Consider the following 14,143-nt stretch of genomic DNA (forward strand, 5'->3'; position numbering starts at 1 on the left):
ATGTAACAGTGATCTAAGAAAGCTATCAAGATTGTATGTTCATGAAAGCTCAAGAACTTGAAGATATAGAAGCTTAGGTCTAGTTATATTCTTAGTCATGTTTATGCAGTGTAATTAACTTATTGGAATTTTGTGCTAAACTAAAAATGTGAAATTAAGATGATTAACTATTTTCTTGAGTTAATAAAATAGGTAATTATATTAATTTCATGTTTCTATATAAAAAGGGAGTTTCTAATTTTAAATATTAGTTTTGAAAAGAAAATATTTTTATAAAACATCTTCGAATAAAGAGTTTTGTAAAAACTGATTTGAAAAAAAACGTTTCTTTAAATAAAATTTAGAAAGAAAAGTTTTGAAAAATTGATTTTTAAGAAAAAGATTTTGATAAAGATTTTCGAAAAAAAGAAAAAGAAGAGTTTTAAGAAAAACTTATTTCTAAAGAAAAAGCTTTGGATAGAGATTTTTGGATAAAAGTTGATTTAAAATCTGAATAATAGTTGGCATAAGATATGGAGGAATCCTTATCTTATAAGGAAAGAAAAAAATTAGTTTTGATAAAAGATAAAATTTGATTTTGAAAAAGGAAAAGATTTTATCCCTTGATTTTAGGAATAAAAAATCTTTAAGAAGATAATCATATCTTGGAGAATAATTTTTATTCAGTTGATAAGTTACATAAGGGATAGAAATCGGAAAAACAAGTTACGTTTTCAGATATAGTTTCGGAAAATTTCGAGAGCTAAAAACAGATTCTCATAGCACAGTGTACGACACAAAGTTCTAGTAAGTTAAATTTTCTAAACAACGATTGCAACGATCCTCTATTTGTTTGAATATGAAGCATGCTTTTGAGGAATCATTCATTCAGTAATTCTCACATTATAGAAAGTAGCAACAAGTGTTGGAGAGTGTAATACCCCATATTTTTTAGTATTTATTTAAACAATAAAATCTTTATTTTATATTTATTTTCTAAAATAAATATTTTAAGCAAAGGGTATTTTAGTATTTTCAATGATTTTTAATTATTTTGGCGGGAATATGGCGCCAAAATTGGATTTGTTAAGCTTTTGGTATTAAATCCTAGTCAAAAAATTCAGAAAACCAAAAAAAAAAAAAAAATTTTTTTTTTAGGGGCCATATATTCCTACGGGATATATGGTGATTTGAGGGAGTTTTGTTTTCCTATAACTTCCAAATTTATGATGGGGGTTACAAATCTTGGTTTAATCCCCTAATTTATGGTGAAGGTTACAAACTATTTAATTTTTGAAATTAAGTACTACCTATTCTACTCCTATAAAAACCTCATACCTTAAGCCATCTTTTTCACACAAAAACTTTGAATAATCCATACTCTCTTACTTCAAAGTTCTTCTTTCTCTTCCTATCTATTCTAGTTTTATATTTCTTATTCAAGTTTCAATTTTCTTTGGTTTAAGAAAAATATTTTCATATTTCTTACTCAAAAATATTATGCTCATGATAGGTCATTCATGTTTAAATTCATGATTAAGTTCATGTGATAAATTACTAATTGGTTGGTTATGATAAAAGCTCAAGTATAATAATAAGTGAAGATACTAGTATACTTTTTGTGCAAGATCAAGGTACGTGATGTAGCTAGATCTTTTAGAATGTGGTTTTATATGATAAAGTTGTTTATTGATTTTTTTGGCTGGATTGGTTTACAAATTTGGTTTAAAATGGTTACAATATTTTATTATTCACTCTTGGAAGTGAAAGAAGGAATGATTTTATCAATCATTTTTATATATAAAAGTTTTATGATCCTTTTTGGAAAATTAAATTTTTTTTACAAGGAAAGGTTGATTGGTTTTTTTTTTTTTATGAACTTTGAATGTCCAAAAAGTTGTTTATGAGGAAAGGAGGTTTATTCATGACGTACAAGTCATATTATTATTATTTTTGCTTGATTAATATCAAGAGATTCAAAGTCCACTTGTTGGCAATTTTAGTTACCCCTTGATATATTTCCGTGATGGGATGACTAGCTTGGGGGGGGGGGTGTGCACACTTAGCAAAATAGAAGGGGAGACAAGAAGAGGAATTGTTTTGCAAGATTATTTTTAATCCAAGTTGTTTGGAAAGAGTTTATTCTTAAAAGGTTATTCTTGAATTACTATTCAAGTGTTTGGAAATAGTTTGTTCTTAAAAGGTTGTTCTTGAATTACTATTCAAGTGTTTGGAAAGAGTTTGTTTTTAAAAGGTTGTTCTTGAATTACTATTCAAGTGTTTGGAAAGAGTTTGTTCTTAAAATGGGCGCGAAAAAGGAAAAGCTCGTCGTTGTTGTTCAGAAGTCGCCGGAGAGAGAGAGAGTTTGAGGGTGAAGAGAGAGACGTTGTTCTAGTGTGAGGAGAGAGACGCACGCGAGAGGAAGAGGGAGTTTTAGGGTTTGAGAGAATGAGGCTGTTCTAGTGTGAGGAGAGAGACGCGAGAGGAAGAGGGAGTTTTAGGGTTTGAGAGAATGAGGCTCCGTTCTAGTGTGAGGAGTGTTTAAGAGTATGGGGCTTTTGGGCTGATCTGCGTCGGATGGGCCAAGGGGTCTGACGCAGATTACTTTGTTATGTGCGTCGCACTATGGGCTTCATGCGACGCACATAGATGATTTGCATCGCACCATAATTACATACGACTCATATCGGTCGTCTTGTGTGTCGATTCATTGTTGCATGCGACGCAAATGGTATCTATGCGTCGTTTCCGTGTTTGTGCGACGCAAATGGGGCGATGCAAATTGACCTTTTTCTACTAGTGCCTCGATGTAGTTTTGGGGATGGATTGCTTGGAAGATTCAAGGCTCAGATTGATTGTGAGGCCCAGAAGGTGTCCATAGTCGGTCCTAAGAAAGAAAGAGTGACTTATAGGAAGCTTTGGAAGGAGAAGGGAATGAAGATAGTGTCTGCGATGAGAATTCAATCTTATGTGAAGGAGGGATGTCCGTTATTCTTATGTGGAGTTCAGAGGATTGAAAAGGAAGATGAGAATAAGGAGATCCCAGTCGTATCTGAGTTTCCCGATGTGTTTCCTGAAGAGATTTCGGGTGTGTCACCGTTTAGGGATCTTGAGTTCACCGTAGACTTGATGTCAGGAACCGGACCTATTTCAAAGGCTCCATATAGAATGACTCCAACTAAGATGAAAGAGTTAAAAGTTCAGTTGGAGGAGTTATTGGAAAAGGGTATATAAGACTAGAGGTGATCATTTTGGCCCGGCCCGCTTTTGGGCAGAATTTTTCGGCCCGCGGGCCGGGCTTGGCCCGGTCCGATCGTATTTTTTTTGCTTTGGGCGGGCTTTGGGCAAGCCAAAAACAACTTTTTAGTCTATTTTTTGGCCCGGTCCGTTTTGGCCCGCAAAAGCCCGCTAATTTAGGCCCGAATTAGCGGGCTTTCGACACAAAAATTCGGCCCGAATTTAGGCCCGACCCGACCAATGGGAAAATTTTTTTGGCCGCGGCCCGACCCATGATCACCTCTATATAAGACGTAGTTCGTCTCCTTGGGGTGCACTTGTATTGTTCGTGAAAAAGAAGGATGGTAGTTTGAGGTTGTGCATTGATTATCGGGAGTTGAACAATGTGACGATCAAGAATAAGTATCCGCTTTCGAGAATAGATGATTTATTTGATCAGTTGAAAGGAGCGGGGATTTTCTCGAAGACAGATTTGAGGTCAAGTTATCACCAATTGAGGATTGCTGAGGGTGATATTCCGAAGACTGCATTCAGGACGCGTTATGGTCATTATGAGTTTACAGTGATGCTGTTTGGTCTGACCAACGCACCTGCAGTGTTCATGGATTTGATGCATAGGATTTTTAGGCCATACTTGGATAAATATGTGGTTGTGTTTATAGATGATATTTTGATATATTCGAAGGATAGGAGCAGTCATGAGCTACATTTGAGGAAAGTTTTGTCCACCCTAAGAGAGCATAAATTGTACACCAAGCTCTCTAAGTGTGAGTTTTGGTTGGATGATGTTGCATTTTTAGGACATGTTATCTCAAAGGAAGGAGTTTCGGTGAATCTTGCTAAGATTCAAGTAGTGTGCGAGGGGCCAACACCGAAGACAGTGTCTGATATAAGAAGTTTCCTTGGGTTAGCTAGTTACTATCGAAGATTTGTAAAGGATTTCTCGAAAATCTCAAGATCAATGACTGGCTTGATGAAGAAAGAATGTAAGTGTGTTTGGACTCTAGAGTGTGAGGAAGCTATTTCGGCGTTGAAGGAAAGGTTGACTACAACAACTGTTTTGGCTCTGCCTGATGAAAGTCAGCAGTATGATGTTTATAGTGATGCTTCGAAATTTGGGTTAGGGTGTGTATTGATGCAAAACCGGAAGGTCATCGCTTATGCTTCTAGGCAGTTAAAACCATATGAGGTGAACTATCCAACCTATGATCTTGAATTAGCTGTAATAGTGTTTGCTTTGAAGATATAGCGAACTACTTGTATGGGGGCAACGTGTAAGTTGTACACAGATCATAAGAGCTTAAAGTATATTTTCACTCAAAAGGAGTTGAACATGAGGCAGAGGAGGTGGTTGGAGTTGATCAAGGATTATGATCTGGAGATCAAGTATCATGAAGGGAAAGCTAATATTGTTGTTGATGCATTGAGTCGAAAGTCGAGTCATTCAGTTAATGCAATGGTACTGCCAAGTCAGTTATGTGTCGAGTTTCTAGAAAATGTCATTGGAGGTACTAGAAGAAGGAGCTGTTGAGGAATTATTGGGTTCTTTGTCGATTCAACCCTCAATTTATGATGAGATTAGGGAAGGTCAATCAAAGGATGAAAAGTTAGAAAAGATTCGAGAGAAGATCCAGGATGGTCAGTGTTGGATTTCCAATAGCCGATGATGGAAGTATTCGGTTCAAGGGAGGTGGTGTATACCAAGAATAAGAAGAGTTGAAGCGGAAATTAATGGAAGAAGCTCATAGCTCAACTTATTCAGTACACCAGGTGGTGATAAGTTGTATAAGGACATGAAGAAAACTTCTGGTGGCCAAACATGAAGCGAGAGGTACCAGAGTCCGTGGCTAAGTGTCTCACATGCCAAAAGGTCAAGTTTGAGCACAAGAGGTCGCAAGGGAAGGTTCAACCTCTGGATATTCGAGTTGGAAATGGGATTCTATATCAATGGATTTTGTGTCTGCATTACCAAGAACTAAGGCTGGAAATGATACAATTTGGGTAGTGGTAGATCGTTTAACTAAATCTGCAACTTTCATACCTATGAAGAATACTTGGTCGATGGATCAATTGGCTAAAGCATATGTGAAGTGGGTGGTGAAATATCATGGTGTGCCTAAGGACATTGTTTCCGATCGTGATTCACGATTCTTGTCCAACTTTTGGCGAGTTTGCAGATGGCTTTGGGAACTAATTTGTTAATGAGTAACATTTTCATCCGGCTATAGATGGGCAAACAGAACGAACAATTCAGACTTTAGAAGATATGTTTATGGAGTATCAGGGTTCGTGGGAGGATTTCTTGGATTTGATAGAATTTTCCTACAACAGTCATCATGCAAGTATTCGTATGGCTCCGTTTGAGGCTTTGTATGGTCGAAGTGTAGAAGTCCAGTCTGCTGGAATGATATTAGTGAAACCGTGGTGCTTGGACCGAGTTCCTCGAAGAGACGGTGAAGCAGGTGAAAGTGATTCAAGAAAAGATCAAGACAGCTCAAGATCGGCAGAAGAGTTATGCTGATTTGAAGCGAAGGGATGAAGAGTTTCAGGTTGGGGAGAAGGTATTGTTGAAAATATCTCCAATGAAAGGGGTGATGCGATTTGGGAAGAAGGGAAAGTTAAGCCCAAAGTATATCGGGCCATATGAGGTGTTAAAGAAGATCGAGAAAGTGGCATACAAGTTTGATTTGCCAAATGATTTAAGTCGAGTCCATGATGTTTTCCATATATCTCAGATAAGGAAGTATTTTCGGATGTGTCTCATGTGGTGCAACCTGAGCCCATTGAATTAGATGATAGTTTGACTTACAAGAAAAGACCTGTAAGAACCCTTGATAGTAAAGTTAGAAGTACTCACACTAAGGATGTAAGATTAGTCAAAGTATTATGGTTAAACCATCATATTGAGGAAGCAACATGGGAAGTTAAAGCGGATATCCGCAAGAAATATCCGGCATTGTTTTTCGAGGTTAGTTGTCGAGTTACGGGGTCGTAACTCCTTTTAAGGGGGGTAGAATGCGATAGAGTTTCGCGTCTCTACTATAGTTATGCATTTTAGCATATTTTTGAGTCATTATATGCATTTTAGACATGAGCATTTGAGTCAGAAACTAATTTTGTTTTAATCCGTTTTTGGAAAGTGTTATGACTTTTTGTCTTAAGTTTCGAGGTCGAAACTTCTTTTAAGGGGGTAGACTGTAATACCCCATATTTTTAGTATTTATTTATAATAAAATTTATTTATATTTATTTTCTAAAATAAATATTTTAAGCAAAGGGTATTTTAGTATTTTCCATGATTTTAATTATTTTGGCGGAATATGGCGCCAAAATTGGATTTGTTAAGCTTTTGGTATTAAATCCTAGTCAAAAAATTCAAAAACCAAAAAAAAAAAAAAATTTTTTTTAGGGCCATATATTCTACGGGATTTATGGTGATTGGAGGGAGTTTTGTTTTCCTATAACTTCCAAATTTATGAGGAGTTACAAATCTTGGTTTAATCCCAATTTATGGTGAAGGTTACAAACTATTTAATTTTGAAATTAAGTACTACCATTCTACTCCTATAAATACCCATACCTTAAGCCATCTTTTCCACACAAAAACTTTGAAAAAATCGTACTCTCTTACTTCAAGGTTCTTCTTTCTCTTCCTATCTATTCTAGTTTTATATTTCTTATTCAAGTTTCAATTTTCTTTTGGTTTAAGAAAATATTTTCATATTTTTTACTCAAAAATATTGTGCTCATGATAGGTAATTCATGTTTAAATTCATGATTAAGTTCATGTGATAAATTACTTATTGGTTAGTTATGATAAAGCTCAATCATAAGAATAAGTGAAGATACTAGTATACTTTTTGTGCAAGATCAAGGTACGTTATGTAGCTAGATCTTTTATAATGTGGTTTTATATGATAAAGTTGCTTATTGATTTTATTGGTTGGATTGGTTTAGAAATTTGGTTTAAAATGGTTACAATATTTTATTATTCACTCTTGAAGTGAAAAGAAGGAATGATTTTATCAATCATTTTATATAGAAGTTTTTTATCCTTTTTGGAAAATTAAATTATTTTTACAAGGAAAGGTTGATTGGTTTTTATGAACTTTGAATGTTCAAAAAGTTGTTTATGAGGAAAGGAGGTTTATTCATGACTTACAAGTCTATTATTATTATTTCCGCTTGATTAATATCAAGAGATTCAAAGTCCACTTGTTGGCAATTATAGTTACCCCTTGATATAGCTCCGTGATGGGATGACTAGCTTGGGGGGTGTGCACACTTAGCAAAATAGAAGGGGAGATAAGAAGAGGAATTGTTTTCAGGATTATTTTTAATCCAAGTTGTTTGGAAAGAGTTTATTCTTAAAAGGTTATTCTTGAATTACTATTCAAGTGTTTGGAAAAAGTTTGTTCTTAAAAGGTTGTTCTTGAATTACTATTCAAGTGTTTGGAAAGAGTTTGTTCTTAAAATGTTATTCTTGAATTATTATTAAGTGTTTAAAATAGTTTATTCTTAAAGAGTTATCCTTGAATTATTAGTGATGGAGTTTTCGAAATAAAAAATTGTTACGAACTAACAAATGTGTTACTTATCTAGTAATTTCGTACTCAGTTTTATACTGACGCGTATTTTCTTTTTCCTATCTGGCTTTGCCCTGTTTACCTTTTTGGTAAGCAGATTTGTAGGTGAATTTTGGATGTGCATGGGAGCATACTAGGAAGGAGATCTTCACCTAGATTAGAGTGTTTCATTTATTTTGAGTATTGGGACAATATTTACTTTTATTAATAAAGAAGTATTATTATTTTGGTTAAAGTCTTCCGCTGCAAGTTATTTTGTTAGTTAGTAGTTGGTTGCCGAAAGCGTGTTAGTCACGTGGCGGTAATACTCCTAAATTACTCAAATATTATTTGCTAAATTATTTATTTAAAAGTGAGTAATTTGGAGGTGTTATAGAGAGCACTACTAGAGTTAGTAGTGGAGGAATCATATTGTATCAAGAGTTTGGTATTTTAAGATTCAAATAATAAAAGAGTAGTTTGTGTTGACGTATATCTCAGAGGTGAGATTGAACCACGTTAAATTCTTGTGTTTTATTATTTGATTTCATTATTTTAGTGTTTTGATACAATTTAGTTCAAGCAAAAACATTAATCGGAGAGTTTACGAGTGAATAACACGGTGTAAGCTTAGTCATTGTGCCATAAGAGCGTTTTTGCAAAAAACGATTAGTTTTTGTCATCAATTCAACCCGACCTTTCTTGAGTGTCATCTTGTATTCCAACAATCTTCCTCATTGATATTTTCATCTCGTATTATTTTCTAGATATTTGATACTACCTAGTCATAGTTTTTACAAAAATCATTCAAAAACCTCAAATATTGTTTGAAAAATAATTTTTGGTGCCAGAACGACACACTAAAAACCTCTTATCAAAATGACATCTTTGCGGGGAAAATTGTGCTATTGATTAAAGTTTTCTTGAGTTTGAAATTGCTTAACTGATTTTTTTACTTCTATTTATTTGTTTATTTTTTTTATTTTATGTGGTAAGTGTTGTTCATATGAGTCTAGGAATTTGTATATAATTTTTTTTTAAATCTTTTTTTAAGAGAATTTCGAAAAAATGGCGGACTTTTTTTTTCCTCAATATGAGGATGAACCATTTTGGAATTATTATTATAGATTTGAGAATACTCTTCTAACTAAGTATAAACTTGAGCTTTGGAAGATGTGTGAGGTAATGTATGAAGGCTTGAATATGCATACAAGAGAAGTGGAGTCTATGTTTAATGGTGAATTTCGATCCAGCACTTTGATGAAGCATGAAGTTTCTTTAGGTGGCTATCTAGAGACACTTATGAGTGGGACCATGAAACTACTACTTTCTCTAATTTAGAAAATATCTCCAGCTGTTAACTACATGTATATTCAGAAATTCTTAATTCACTCAAAGAAATATTTCCTTGTTAAAGCGGTGTGATTCTATGATAGACAACATTGTCGAATCTAGCAAAAGCTCAATCGAAACATTGGGTAAAATTATTAATAGTTAAAATCACTCTTGCAGGTTTATAACCAATGAATATGATGATTGAGATTCGGACGAGAACTGTACAGTAGAGAAGTCATTTATTGAGAAAGCCTACATTACAGAGTCTAATAATGTTGAAAAAGTAGTTGATGAGACTTTTGTTTCTACTCGTCCTCTTCATATTCCTTTTTTACAGAAACTCGACTTAGTTCCTTCCTTCTCCATTTTATTTTCCCTCTCCTAAAAATTTCACCATTGGAAGAGTCTTTTGCATCTATAAATCTTCACAAGACTCAAATGAAAGTCATCGAGGATATGATTGAGCTCAAATTTTACAAGTAACATCAAAAAGAGAAATCACAATTTTTTTTTTATTGGATTTTAACGTTTGTTCTTCGTACTTTCCGGGATTCTCTCGAAAATTTCATTATTTCGGCACTAATTTCTTGGTAAGCATGTAGATGCATTGAAATTTTTGCATGCTCTTTGTTTATTTTTTTACCTATTTGATCCACTGTGAAATGTGTGCTGATGGTTATGGCAAACTATTAATATCTTTGTCAAATTACTTAGTGGTATAGTCCAGCTAATTTCCTAAAATAGCACTTTTCGGGAGGTACTATGAGGCAATCCTTCTTATCTTTGGATTTTTGCTAGATTTTGTGTCGTTACTTCCTCCCTTACTTTCTCTTTGCAAGCCTTGCTGTGACTTTAGGTGATCTTTGAGATTGGTAACTTTTGGTAGTCTTTTTGAAATTAGGCGGGTTGGTTGTTTGGATTTCCTTATCCTTTGTGTGATGAACCCCGAAGAAGGGCCATAAACTCGTATGACTCATTTACAACCTTCACCATTGATCGTGTAACTTGTGACTTGCATTTTAGCTCCCCAAGATTGTAATTACCGAAATAGGGCATTTCACTTTGCTAGAATTAAGAGCTCAAAAGCCAAAAACATTTTATACCAGCATAATTATCCACTTTTCAACCCATCTGAGCCTTTCTATCCTATTTTTGCTTAACCCTCATAATAAGTAATGGGCAAACTTTTCTCAAAGTAGAGTACATGTTTAGGTTGTGTTGAGTCGAGTTATTTTGATGCTAAGCCTTTTGGGTGAAAGTGAGTTTTGTTTGTATAATTCCAAAATATAAAGAAAATTGCGAAAAAAAAAGAAAAGAAAGAAAGCTCTTATTAATTCATTTGGATTATTGTTGAAACAAAAGAAAGTGAATAGCAAATTGATGAGAAAAGTGAAAAAATATGTTCAAAACTTAAAAATCAAAGTGAAAAAGAAAAAAAAGTACTATTTATGTTTGAGATTTCAAATTGAATTGTGTTAGAACTAGCTTGGGGCAGCCTCTTGCCCCTAGTCTGTATTCCGTTTTACCTTTTTTTGCACCACATTCCCAAATTGATATCCTCACCCCTAAGATAGCCTCGTTACAACCTTGATAAAATTCCTTTTGACTTCTAAAGTAATCTTGGTGTATTCAGTAGTGGCGGGTGAGATTTTGTGCAAGTCGTCAAAATGTGGTTGAGGTGAGCAATTATGGTTGAGCATCCTTCGGGGGGAGATTCAAACTTAGGACTTGGAAGTCGAGAGGGGTGAGAAACCACTCCTAGAAAGCCTAGTTTTTAAGAAGACTCGGTTGATTGGATCTCTTAAGTCACTCTTGTGCTTCCTAATCATCGTTCCTCTTGTGTTTCTAGTACATTTGTTTTCACCCTGTTTTGTCATGTTTATAATATAGGTAGAACTACCTAAGATGGCTATGAGTTGTAGAGTTGGCAAAGGAAGCAATGAAAACAAAGCATACGTTGAGAAATGGTGCGCTTACACCATGCGCCATGTCCGCGTGCACAAAGGAGCACATTGCATAATAGAATCTTGTTCAGGGAATTTCAAATGGACATAACTTCGGAACAACAAATTGGATGATGGTAATTCTATTTGGAGGTGAAAGCTTGTTTCGATAGCATTCCAACGACTGGTCATAAGCTTTATTTGGATCTAAAACGAAAGGGTGTGAGGCCGCACCTCTCGACAAATTCATGCATTCCGAGATCAGTATGTTTGGTGTGCCCGCACCTGTTTGTGTGGTGTGCCCGCACCTGTTTGTGTGGTGCGCCCGCACAATCTATGTTTCGTAAAAGAGTGTGAGGCCTCATGCCTAATCATAACATTAGAGATGATTATTATTCCACGTATGCTTTATTCTGTAGACTATAGGGTGATATTAAGGTTCTTATTTGTAATATCCCTATCTTTAAGAGCGTTTATATATAAATGCTAATTATATTTATTAAGTTAACCATGTTTTGGATTGTTTTTATGTTATTTGGGTTGGAATATGAATTTATATTTGTTATGTTTGTAAAGTATCTATTTATTTAATTTTATGAAGTTATTAATATTTTGTTTTTGGGGTTTTATGTGTAATTTGTTTGATGATGTTTGGCTAATTAGGAACTTAATGTCGGTTCCTTGCACGCCCCTTGTCAGTTTAATTAAAACCAAAACCCACCCTCGGAACTCTTTCTCTCTCCGCGAAAACCCCAAAACCCAAATACCCAAACCCTTGTTTCTCTCTCCTCGTGATTTTTCTCTCTTAAACCTCGGTCTCCCTCCTCTCTTCCTCTGGTGGTGCTCTGGCGCTAGTTCCCGCCCTTCGTCGCTGCTATTGTTGTGCAACAACGCCGCCCTCCCCTTTGCTCGCGTCTCTCCTCCTCGCGCGCTGATTGCTCGCGGCTGGTGTTACTGTGATTGTTGCTGTTGTTCACCGGTGGACGGCGGTCGTCGTGCTGCTGTAGTTTGTGGCTGTTAGTGCTGTCACCGACAAGTTTTCCCCTCTCCTGTTTTTGTTCGCTGCTGCTGTTGTCGTCTTGCCCTTGCCACCGCCACAGCGCCACTACCGACGTGTGTTGGTGGTTTGCAGAGTACCAAAGTTACTGATGACCCTTTTGTGTTGTTGTTGTTGCTATTGTTCGTTGTTGTGGCAGTTACGTTGTTGATATTGCGTTGTTGTTGATGTTGCGTTATTGTTGTTATTGCGTCGTTGTAGTTGTGATGGTTGTTGTGGAGTTGTTGCTCGTGTTTCCCTCCACCCTGTGCTGCTGCTACTGCTAGTGTTCTGGGGTGCTGCTTCGTCGGTGCAGCCGTGCGACTGGTGCTAGCGCTTAACTGAGGTGGTGGTGTTGGTGTTACTCGTTGTTGTTACGTGTTGTTGGTGATGTGTTGACGGCTTCTTCTTCTATTGTTGTTTAAGAAGAAACCCAACCTTATGGGTTGAGGAGGTATATTAACATAAGCTTTATTTAGTTGTTTTATTTGTATCAAATGATGGTCTAAATATTAGTTCAGTGGTTTTGAAAAGAAAATCAGATTAAGAGTCGTAATTTACTTTTGATGTTGTAATTCTGATGGTGGTTCATTAGTTTAAGTGATGGTTTCATTTGGAGATAAACTTGATGTTAGGATGCCGAGTTTTAGAATCAGTTTATGATATGAAATTCTAGTATTGTTGCCTAATCGATTTGGGATTTTTTTTATATTGATAAAGTCAGCTTGGGTAGGAGCTACTATTTAGTGTGATTAAGAAAGTGAATTATTCATTGAAGATTATGTAAGAATGGTTAGTAATTAGTTTTATGCTTATTGTTGAGGTCAATTATGGAGAGTAATTATGGAATTCAACTTAAAGTTGGTGGTCTTGGAGATTTATTAGCACAAAATTGGATCGTGTATCAGGTAACTTTTATGTTCAGTAAAATTATTTACTCATGCCGTTTTGTATATGGATCTCTTTGTTCTGTTTTTGATACGTACTATGGCCATAGTTATTAATGTGTTGATTGTGGAAGCCTTATTCGATAATATGAATAAAAAATTATTTTGCTAGCTTAGTTGTTGAACTGAAAATAGAAAGTGGGCAAGGTATGGGTGGAGAATAGTTACTCTTTTGGCATGATATGGTTGACTACGCTTCATACAAAACTTGGCGTTAGTATTGTTGCACTCCATACGAACTTTGGATGCGGCGTTTTTCTAAATCTTGTAGTTGCGACTGATTTGTTTTAAGAGAATGAGCTATGCCAGCGTTGAAATGAAAGGAAATGATTTGAAATAAAATGTTTATAACGGGCTGAAGTAAAGGTTACAAGTTTTTCCCTCATTTTGGAATTTTATTTGTTTTGTATTTCTTCTCTGCATTTGCAGGTTTGGAATCACGAGCTCGGAATTGAAAGTGAGCAAGAATATATATAGGATTTTGTTTAGTATGGATAAAGTTTGTATTTTAGACAGTTGATTCAAGAATAGTTCCCAATGATAATTCATTGTATATAATATTTGGGAAGTTTAGTCAAGTTGGTGCAATTAAGGATATTTTTTTCTGCTTCGATTTTATTTAATTAAGAGTCAAATTCTAATTTATGGATGTTGAGTGTGTTTCATTAGTAGCTCGGTAGAGCTGGATGTTACATTATTAGAGAGAAAACATTTGGCTTATTCTTAGATTTGACATCCATAGATTAATTTTGATTTCAAATGTTCTTAATTGAATTTTCAACTATTTTATCATCCTCATGAATCAACTTAATTTTTAGGCCAAGATATTGGGTAGAAATTAAGGAGATTTTTATTACGGGTTTTTCGAATTCATTGAATCCCTTAATCAATTGTCTAAAGATCATTTGATAGCGGATTTAGTTGATTGATTAAGCGATTATTCTTGAGGACTATCCGAGAGAGGACTCAAGTATTTTAGAGGAAAACTAAACCTTGCATAATCGTGGCATTTGAATCTCATTTGCATTCATGATCGTTGTTTATTCGGATTCATACTAGTAACCTTAACTATATTGTCTTTATTGTGACTCTAAGTCAATG

At 35.1% G+C, this 14,143-nt stretch overlaps 1 protein-coding gene across 7 annotated transcripts in view; it reads left to right on the plus strand.

Moving 5' to 3' along the window:
- Positions 1 to 14,143, plus strand: part of LOC104902821 (protein THYLAKOID ASSEMBLY 8-like, chloroplastic) — a 37,239-nt gene that overhangs the window by 14,485 nt on the left and 8,611 nt on the right. Inside the window, exons 3-5 of one of the 7 annotated variants that reach the window (XR_008967737.1) lie at positions 12,318 to 12,549; positions 12,919 to 13,003; positions 13,472 to 13,620. The exons of 3 other annotated variants lie outside the window; for them this stretch is intronic. The gene's annotated coding sequence lies outside the window, so the exon portion shown is untranslated. Of the gene's footprint in view, positions 1 to 7,899; positions 8,038 to 12,317; positions 13,004 to 13,471; positions 13,621 to 14,143 lie in introns of those variants that run through there. 3 more of the 7 variants (XR_008967736.1, XR_008967735.1, XM_057392044.1) reach the window with 3 other exon arrangements.

This window comes from Beta vulgaris, chromosome 9 (assembly GCF_026745355.1).
Source record: "Beta vulgaris subsp. vulgaris cultivar EL10 chromosome 9, EL10.2, whole genome shotgun sequence".
NCBI classification, from domain to species: domain Eukaryota; kingdom Viridiplantae; phylum Streptophyta; class Magnoliopsida; order Caryophyllales; family Amaranthaceae; genus Beta; species Beta vulgaris.